Source organism: Danio rerio, chromosome 19 (genome assembly GCF_052040795.2).
Source record: "Danio rerio strain M-AB ecotype USA chromosome 19, GRCz13ab, whole genome shotgun sequence".
NCBI lineage: Eukaryota > Metazoa > Chordata > Actinopteri > Cypriniformes > Danionidae > Danio > Danio rerio.
In genome coordinates this window covers 29,564,439-29,573,931 of record NC_141039.2, presented here as the reverse complement: position 1 = coordinate 29,573,931, position 9,493 = coordinate 29,564,439, and the positions used below count along the sequence as shown (strand labels likewise).

Below are 9,493 nucleotides of genomic sequence, written 5' to 3'. Positions count from 1 at the left end.
AAGCCATTCAAAATGCCAAACTTGTCGAACAGTTTTCTAAAAAAGTCTCAGTCAGTTTTAAGTTTGTTTTGATGACACTATATTTTGACAAGTCTACTTTTTTTTTGGTCATTTTGGCAGATAATCGATGCTGTTAAATTGCATATAAGACACTTTATGTGAGTGAGGATTTCACACAAATGATTACATGTGGTATGGTGTATTTGGCAACATACTTTACTAAGAGGTTTTGAGGCCTGATCAACCTCAAATTCCTCTGTATCTGTCAGGACAGATAGCTTTCAGTGCTGTAATTATGATGTTCATGTAATGGGATTTCTTGAAAACTCCTCTTCATAGATGTGCAGAAATTTTGATGAAATTAGGGGAGGTGAATGTAACAGGTGTTATATTATTTTTATTAATTTCACTCAAAATTCTCCTTGTTACTCATCAATTATTTTTATTTAATTGTGTATTTTCAAAGTTGTTCTTTATATATCTTATATTTCAGAGTTAATGAAATCATAGTTGTGTTTGTTTTCAATGTGTTGGTGTATTTTGGAAAATTGCGCGTGGCCCCTTTAAGTGTCGTTTTCCGGTTCCGCCTGCTCTCACTCAGTTCGCGGCAAACGCGATTGAGGAGAGGTGAGTTTTACTGAAGCTCCGGTTAAAATATAACATATAAGTGTTGTTTATCATAATAACACATGTAATGGTGTTCTAAATTGCATTACATTGATGTTTAAACATGTATGAGGGGTTGAATGTATATGAGGCATGTATTGTGGGTAAAGTTTATAAGCATGAATGTGCAAGCTTTGTAGTGAGAATTATCCCTTTCACTAATAGGTTGGTGAGCTCCTAAGGAAGGCACATATACTCAGCTTTGCCATTTGTTTGCTTTATTCATACAGGTATGTGTTTACATATGTGTTTATGCTTCTGTTATGTTTTTGAATTTATGTATAATGTTTCTTTTTTTGGTGTATGTTAAACACACTTCAACTTTATTTATGTCAGTTCGCGGCAAACGCGATTGAGGAGAGGTTGGTGAGCTCCTAAGGAAGGCACATATACTCAGCTTTGCCATTTGTTTGCTTTATTCATACAGAATAAAAGCCTGTTAATTCCCATATGACTGGTTCCTTTCGCCTAATCACAACACAACGCAGAGTAAAGCGAGGACCGGTCACACAACCAAACATATTTAAGCAAAAGTGATTAACGTTACACTGACTATTAATTATATATTTTAAGAGTGTCACGAGATATAGAGGTTTATATATATATATATATATATATATATATATATATATATATATATATATATATATATATATATATATATATATATATATAGTTGAAGTCAGAATTATTAGCCCCCCTTTGAATTTTTTTTCTTTTGTCAATATTTTCCAAATGATGATTAACAGAGCAACGGAGTTTTCACAGTAAGATAATATTTTTTCTTCAGCGGTTTTGAATTTTTAAAACCATTTTAAGGTCAATTATTAGCCCCTTTAAGCTATATTTCTTTCGGTAGTCTATAGAACAAACCATCGTTACACAATAACTTATTAACCTAACTAATTAACCTAACCTGCCTAGTTACCCTAATTAACCTAATTAAGCATTTAAATGTCACTCTAAACTGTATAGAAGTGTCTTGAAAAACATCTAGTAAATTATTATTTACGGTTATCATGGCAAAAATAAAATAAATCAGTTATTAAAAATGAGGTATTAAAACTATTGAAATATGTTGGAAAAATCTTCTCTCCATTAAACAGAGAAAAAAATAAACAAGATCGAGGGCTAATAAGGGGGGCTAATAATGTTGACTTCAACTGTGTGTGTGTGTGTGTGTGTGTGTGTGCTTATATGTGTGTGTATATATATATATATATATATATATATATATATATATATATATATATATATATATATAATTGTGTGTATATACAATATAAAAATGCTTGGTAATTTTCTAAAATGTTTTATTTGGATACAATCGAGTTTTCAAAAATATATTAGCGATAAAATTATAATTTTGATTTGATTTATTTATTTTCCAACAGAAATATCGTACATTAAAAATTATTTGACAAAAAAAAAAACATTTTACCATGCATGGTCAAAAATGGAGCGGGATGAAGCACAAACTTATTATTTTCCCACCCCATTATTACACATCATTCTTCTATCACGTAAACATATTTCTTCTTTTGCTTATCTGTTCTTTTCACATGAGACATATGAGCTTTGCATGAGACATATTTTTTCCTTCTGACATCTTTGACATATTATGTTTGATTCCATTTACATTTTGTAACAGAGACCCAAAAAAATACATAGTATTGTAAACAGGCATTAATTGAAATTTCATCATACCTTTCTCATTTTATCCTTTTTTTCAATGACCTCTATTAAATATTCCTTTAATAATATATATTTATACAACTTTTTTATTGATTAATATCCTGACATTGTTTGAGAGTCTGTTCCAGATGTTCCATATTTCCACACCACATACAGACATACACAACTAATAATCCTGTTCTTGAACATTTCTAAACTTTTCAGCTTAGTCCCTTTATTAATCAGGGGTCGCCACAGTGGAATGAACCGCTAATTTATCCAGCATATGTTTTACCCATCACTGGCCCCACTCTCATTCACACACATACACCACAGACAAATTACCCGACTGTGGGGGAAACCGGAGCACCAGGAGGAAACCCTCACGAACATGGGGAGAACATGCAAACTCCACACAGATTTGGCAACTGACCCAGCTGAGGCTCAAACCAGCAACCTTCTTGCTGTGAGACGACAGCTCCACCCACTGCGCCACCACGTGCCTATGTTTGAAAACTAGGTTGAAAAATTCAACAGTAACTGATTTATAAATATTTAACAAGTACAAACCATTTCTGAAGCTATTATATTACTAGGTGTTTAAAATAACTGTTAGACCTGATTTTTTCGCCGCTATATACGTTAACGGTTAGCTTTTCGCAACTTAACATTACATTTATTTATTTTGTTTTTGACAATAAAAGAAATGCAGTTGCCAACCAGAATAGGTTGGCAGTTTTGGGGATTTTTATCATATAAATTATTGTTGTTTTTGATCATAATTAATAATTATTTGAGTATACGTTGTGTGTGTTGATATTGATTTTAAAATAAATTGCATAAGGTTCAAATAAAAAGACATAAACTAAGAATAAAAATCATAAAAATGACTTACATTCATGTAATCTTGTATTTACATTCAGGCAGATATTCCGCTACCCTGCCCTTCTGCAGCATTAGGACCCTTTTAAATGTTCCTGCGTGCACGCTGCCATGATCCTTCATTATGCGGATGTTTGTGGGCTAGGAGACAGTGACAAATTTGCTTCTTTCGTATTAGTTAAAATATCTTTTTGGTTTTATATTATATATACACGTTTACTTTGAAAATGTCGATAGTCTGTGCGTTTACCTGAAAGCAGTATCTGTAAAATAACTGACGTTGGCTGCTCACGGCCTCTCCCTCGTGGTCGTAATTTTATTTAGTTAAGCATTTTTATCGAATATGACTTGATAATTTTTTAGTAAGCTTTTGAAAATGCTTGCTGCTTATAAATATTGTTGTGTAGAGAACCAAAGTCCAAGAAACGGTGCGAAAGGGCAAACGCAGATTTCTTGTAAGTACAAGAACACTTTTTTTTTTTTTTTTTTTAAAGAGGATTTTAGATTGATGTTAAAATATATATAAACATGCTAAATGACTGGAGATTTTTTAATAAAAATATATGATTTAAATGTTGTTTTACTGCCTGTTATGATGAATCTTTAGAGTCTCTGATTTAATCATGAAGCTCTTCACAGTGCACTGAATGCATGCAGTTCTAGTCATTTTTGATTTTTGTTGTGGCTTGAATGTACCTAAATGTTCAAATAACCTTTACAGGTTGGATGGCAGGCCGTTGACGCCAACTGTTGACAACCATTATGTAAGTATTACTTTTCCAATGAAAACCTTTTTTCGAAGACAGCATTTTGCCCTTATTGCATGTAAAGATGAATCATTTGACTAGAGTCTCTGATTTCTCCATGAAGCTCTTCACAGTGCACTGAACACATGCAGTACTGCTTATGATGGATTTGTTTTGGCTCGAATGTTCCTAATTGTAATTTTTCACAGGTTGGATGAGAGAAATTGAGGCTGGTAGACGATGCCAACAGTTGACGACCAATTGGTAAGAATTAATTTTTCAACCAAAAGTTTCATTCCAAGACGGCAAATTATCTTTTAGCCAATTATTGCATGTAATGATGAATCATTTGACTAGAGTCTCTGATTTAACTATGAAGTTCTTCACAGTGCACTGAACTCATGCTGCATTGCTTACAATGGATTCAGTTTTTGGCTTGAATATTCCTAAATAAGTTACCTTTACAGGTTGGATGGAAGAAATTGAGGCCAGTAGATGATGCCAACAGTTGACGATCAGTTGGTAAGAATTACCTTTCCAATAGAAAAAAAAAAATTCAAAGAAAGCACATTGTCCTTTAGCCAATTACTGCCTGTAATGATGAATCATTTGACTAGAGTCTCTGATTTAAGAATGAAGTTCTTCACAGTGCACTGAACACATGCAGTACTGTTTATGATGGATCTTGTTCTTGGCTTGAATATTCCTAAATGTTAAAATACCTTCTCAGGGGCCTGTTTCAGAAAGGAGGTTAACTGAAAACTCAGAGTATTTTAACCCTGAAATGAGAGAAACTCTGGGTTTTCCGTTTCAAAATGGCAGGTTTGTTAAACTCGAGAAAGCAGGGTAAGTCAAGCCTGTTTCTGAAAGAAAGGTAACTTTAACTCAGAGTCAGTTACTGTGGTAACTTACTCTGTGAATCTAACCTGGTCAAAAGCAGGTTTTATTCTCTAAACTCAGAGTTTCTGTCTGTCTCCTCCCCTTTTTTAAAGATGAAGCGGTATTTCTCGTCTTAGCCTTACGTTTCTACCCACCTATTTTAATGCTCATTTTGGATATGTGCATAAAAATGATTGATAGAAACGTCAAGATGCACATAACTTTTTAAAATATGCATAAAAAACGTGCATAACTGAGTAGGATAAACTTTTATTCGATAGAAAATGTGCGCATAAACTACGATGGAAACACTTTTACTGAACAAATTACAGTATGTACATTAAAAAAAAGATCATGATCATATGATAATGAAAATGTGTGTAAATGAACAAACCAGCAGGCTGAGCACACTGTAACATGTCTTATTGTGTTAGTCATTCTAAAATGCCTTAACTGTTTCAGTATTTGTGTATATTATTAATTACCTCCGAACGTCTGGTGCGTGTCAAGAGTCTCCGCGTCTCATGGCTTCAGACGCCCCCACGTGTTCATTGTGTTTCAGCATTGTCTTCTGACATTGAGGCGCAAGTACATTAATTAGGCTAAATAAAGAATTAATTGACGCAGCTTCTTCTACCACAGTAAATTCTGTTTGATATTTGGTGCCAGTTTAATCAGGAAGTGACGATTTTTTTCTCTTTGACTCGTTGGATGGAATTTTATTCGCATCTTTTATGCAATATTCCAGTTTTGCACATACATTTATGTAATATATTTGGATGGAAACATAGCTATTGCCTACATTTTAGTCACACACAGAAGAACTGTACGAGAATGGCTTGTCCTTTTTTAATAAATAATTAAATTAAATTCACCTTCGACATGCACTGTAACTAGATTAATGGGATTATTATTCTTTCTAAAAATTATTTTTAGTACTGCTTACCTTCTAAATGTTATATTAACCTCTATCACTTGATCAATAAAAAAGGCAGACACACAAGTGCACTGTTAAATCATTTAAAACTAATAAATGTGTAAAAAAGTTTTGAAAAAAAAATAAACGTCACAAATTACATTACTTATTTTATTATACTTAAATATTTAAATACTTAAAAAGTGAAATTAGGCATTAACTTGAGCAGCTGTTTTCCCACGCTAACTGTCTTTTCTTCACTGATGGTTGCTTCTTTTCAAATATATACGCTCATATTTGCTATAACTTTGCATGAGCAAATCAAGTTCAGCTGGAGAAAGAAATGGTGATCTCTTTTATAAGATATTGCCATAGTCACTCGTAATGTCTGCGCTCCATTGATAATGCCTTTTTAAAGTCATGGTGTATGTGCTTAACTCTGAGTTGGTCTACTCGAAGTTGATTGACCCAACTCAGATCAGCTATTCTGAAACCGAAAACTCTGAGTTTTTAATCTCTCGGTTAATCAACTCAGAGTTCAAGTTTAAACTCTGAGTTGTTTGAACCTCCTTACTGAAACAGGCCCCAGGTTGGATCAAAGAAACTGAGGCTGGTAGTCGATGTCAACAGTTGACAATAAAATGGTAAGAATTGCTTTTCCAATGGAAAAAAAAAATCAATTCAAAGAAAGCACGTTGTCCCAGAGTTTCTCATCTATGTTCCTGGAGGACCACTAACACTGCATTGTTTGAATGACCTCTTTGTCTGTCACATCCATCACCGGTTTTTCAGTCACTGCTAATAAGCTGATGATCTGAATACGTTGTGTTTGGTTAAGGAAACATGTAAAATGTGCAGGGCTGGTGGTCCTCCAGGAAGGTGGTTGAGAAACCCTGCTTTAGCCAATTATTGCATATAATGATGAATCATTTGACTAGAGTCTCTGATTTTCCCATGAAGCTCTTCACAGTGCACTGAACGCATGCGGTACTGCTTATGGTGGATTTATTTTTGGCTTAAATATTCCTAAATGTTAAAATACCTTCACAGGTTAGATGAGTGAAATCAGTTGCCTTGTAGCAGATGCCATCTTTCAGCAAAAAAAAGAGGTAATTACATAAAATGAAAGCCTTTTGTACATTATTGCATGTCATGATGAACCATTTGACTAGAGTCTCTGATTTACCCATGAAGCTCTTCACAGTGCACTGAACACATGCTCTACAAAAAAAATGAGTGGTTTGCTGTGGCTTAAATGACCCTGAATGCTTAACTTTCACAGTTTGGATGAGAAAAACAGAGGCTGCCAGGTAGCTGATGCCAACAATAGGCGACCAATGGGTAAGAATGGGTTTTCGATAAATCTTTCAAAGATAGCATTTTTTCATTTATGCCATGTTATGATGAATCTTTAGACTAGAGTCTCTGATTTACTTATGAAGCTGTTCACAGTGCACTGTACACATGCAATACAAAATAATGAGTGGTTTGTTGTTACTTGAATGATCCTGAATGCTTAAATAACTTTCACAGTTTGGATCAAACTGAAGCTGCTAGATAGCTGATGCCAACAATACACAGCCAATAGGTGAGAATGAGTTTAAGCAAAATCTTTTAAAGAAATGCCATGTTATGATGAATCTTTAGACTAGAGTCTCTGATTTCTCCATGAAGCTCTTCACAGTGCACTGAACACATGCAGTACTGCTTAAGACTAATTTGAAGTGGCTTGAATGTTTCTAAAATGTAATAACTTTTATAGGTTGAATGGAACAAAAGCCTGCTGGCTGATTCTAAGTTGACATCCAATGGGTAAGAAGGATCGTCAATGAAAGCTTCACAAATTAGGATAAATTTACACAGCAATTTTTTTTATATATTTTTTGTAGTTTGCGCTTCTGAAAAGTTTCACTTGTAAAAGTCAACACTGTCAAAAAGATCCTCATTCACAATTCAGTGAAAAAAGCTGAAATTGAGCATTTCAGACTGGTAGTTGGTTTAAATGTTGCACGTGAATTTTTTTTTTCAAGCTTACACTCATCGTAACCATTATTTCCAATAAATTGATCTCTTGAATAGAAACGTATGTGAATTTTCAGGCCCCAAGTCACATGTAAATGAACAAAAATATTTTTATTCATTTTCAAAAGCATTTGTCCATTAATGGTCAGTTGCAGGTAATGAGTATTCATAAAACTAGAGTTTCTTTCTTTTCAAGGTTTTCAACTACAGGGTTCGAAGCCAACATGGATGTCTTGGATTCATGAATCTGCTTAAAGGTTGGCGTTTTGACCTAACTGAGCTGATTCTCTATTGTGCAGTGATGATTCCATAGACTAGAGTCTCTGATAACAACATGAAGATCTACACATTTCTCTGAGCACAGCTTTTTTATTATGAGCATGTATTTGTTACTAAGAACTTTTGATTATTGGATTTTATTTTGTTTTTAGGTTGACGAGATGCCAGTGAAGGGGTGCTGCATACACATGAATGCGGAGCCGTGTAAATACTGGTTCAGTAAACCTAGCTCTTTTTCTTGTGTTAATGATGACTGCGTTTGTTCGGTTCCACTGAAAGTCAATGAAGTAACTTTCTCGCGGCGCACTGAAACACTGACAGACAATGCATGAACTTTTATTTCATGTCTTGTTGTCTAATACAATTTTGTTTTCTTTCAAGGATGTGACCGAAGAGGAGCTGTGACTGGTTTGCTGCACAATGGTGAATTAAAATGATATACATCAATTTAAATGCTTGTTTAGTGGCATTCAATAGACTGTTTGAGTTAATTTTCTCATTTTCAGTTTTATAAACTGCTTTTTCAACAGAGTATTGCTTTTAATAAACATCAGAACTAAAGTGAAAAGTTGTCCATGTTTGTTTTTTGCATGAAATAAAAATATTGCGTATGGTTTTAACTTTTAGTCAATATAACATTCCTAGGCAGAAATTATTTATGCAATGTATGAACTGGGTTATTCATAAAATGTATGTATTTATTTATAATATAATCACTTTGTATTAGCATTTTTGTATTCACGTCTATGTGAATTTGATTGATTCAACATGTAATTCCACCCATTTGTTGGTTCGCGAAGGACTTTTATTATAGAAACGTGCTTTCAGGTTTACATCTCTTATTTTACATGACTTCACGTAGCGTAAACTAAAGACGCCGTTACATATTCATGTCTGCGACTAGCAGTCTATTAAGTGCGTACATCCATAAAAAAGGACTTTATTTGTCCAGATGTAACGTCACAAATCTTATGGTGAAGGTCGTTTTGTTGCGATGACTTAATGTTACCGGGTTGTGCACGTAAGTACTGCGTAGCAACGCCCGATTAGTGAATGAATTGTTCTAACGAGTCGGATCGTTTGAGTGAACCAGTTGAAGGGGGTTACGGGCTTTGTTTGGTTCAACAAAAGTCTCCGCCATACATTAAAAAAAAGGTTTAAAGTATGAATTAAAGTTATAATTGATATAAATTGAAATGACAAAATGCTTAAATATGAGTTTAGTTGCCTTTCTTAAAAAGTATCATTTATCCCTGTAGTTGAAAAAAAATTATATAAAAACGTCTACTAAATCCTCACTAAAAACGTAAAAAATCCCAGCACTGGCCGCAAGCGTAAGATTTTATTCGGATGTTCAAGCAATGACTGCCTGTAAGTGGCCTGTGATTTCAACGTAAAGGAATCCCTATTGAATTGGTAAACTAAACCA

At 33.9% G+C, this 9,493-nt stretch overlaps 1 long non-coding RNA gene and 1 other non-coding gene across 2 annotated transcripts; both read left to right on the top strand.

Moving 5' to 3' along the window:
• The first annotated feature begins 3,299 nt into the window (after nt 1-3,299).
• Nucleotides 3,300-8,632, top strand: si:ch211-152p11.8. Its single transcript, NR_186829.1, has 11 exons — nt 3,300-3,677; nt 3,944-3,986; nt 4,178-4,232; nt 4,436-4,490; nt 6,814-6,872; nt 7,046-7,104; nt 7,297-7,351; nt 7,526-7,575; nt 7,982-8,042; nt 8,217-8,268; nt 8,446-8,632. It is a non-coding gene; the product is annotated as a si:ch211-152p11.8 (long non-coding RNA).
• LOC137488569 (small nucleolar RNA SNORD52) lies at nt 8,080-8,146 on the top strand. The gene has a single exon (XR_015517366.1). It is a non-coding gene; the product is annotated as a small nucleolar RNA SNORD52 (small nucleolar RNA).
• Nucleotides 8,633-9,493: the final 861 nt, after the last annotated feature.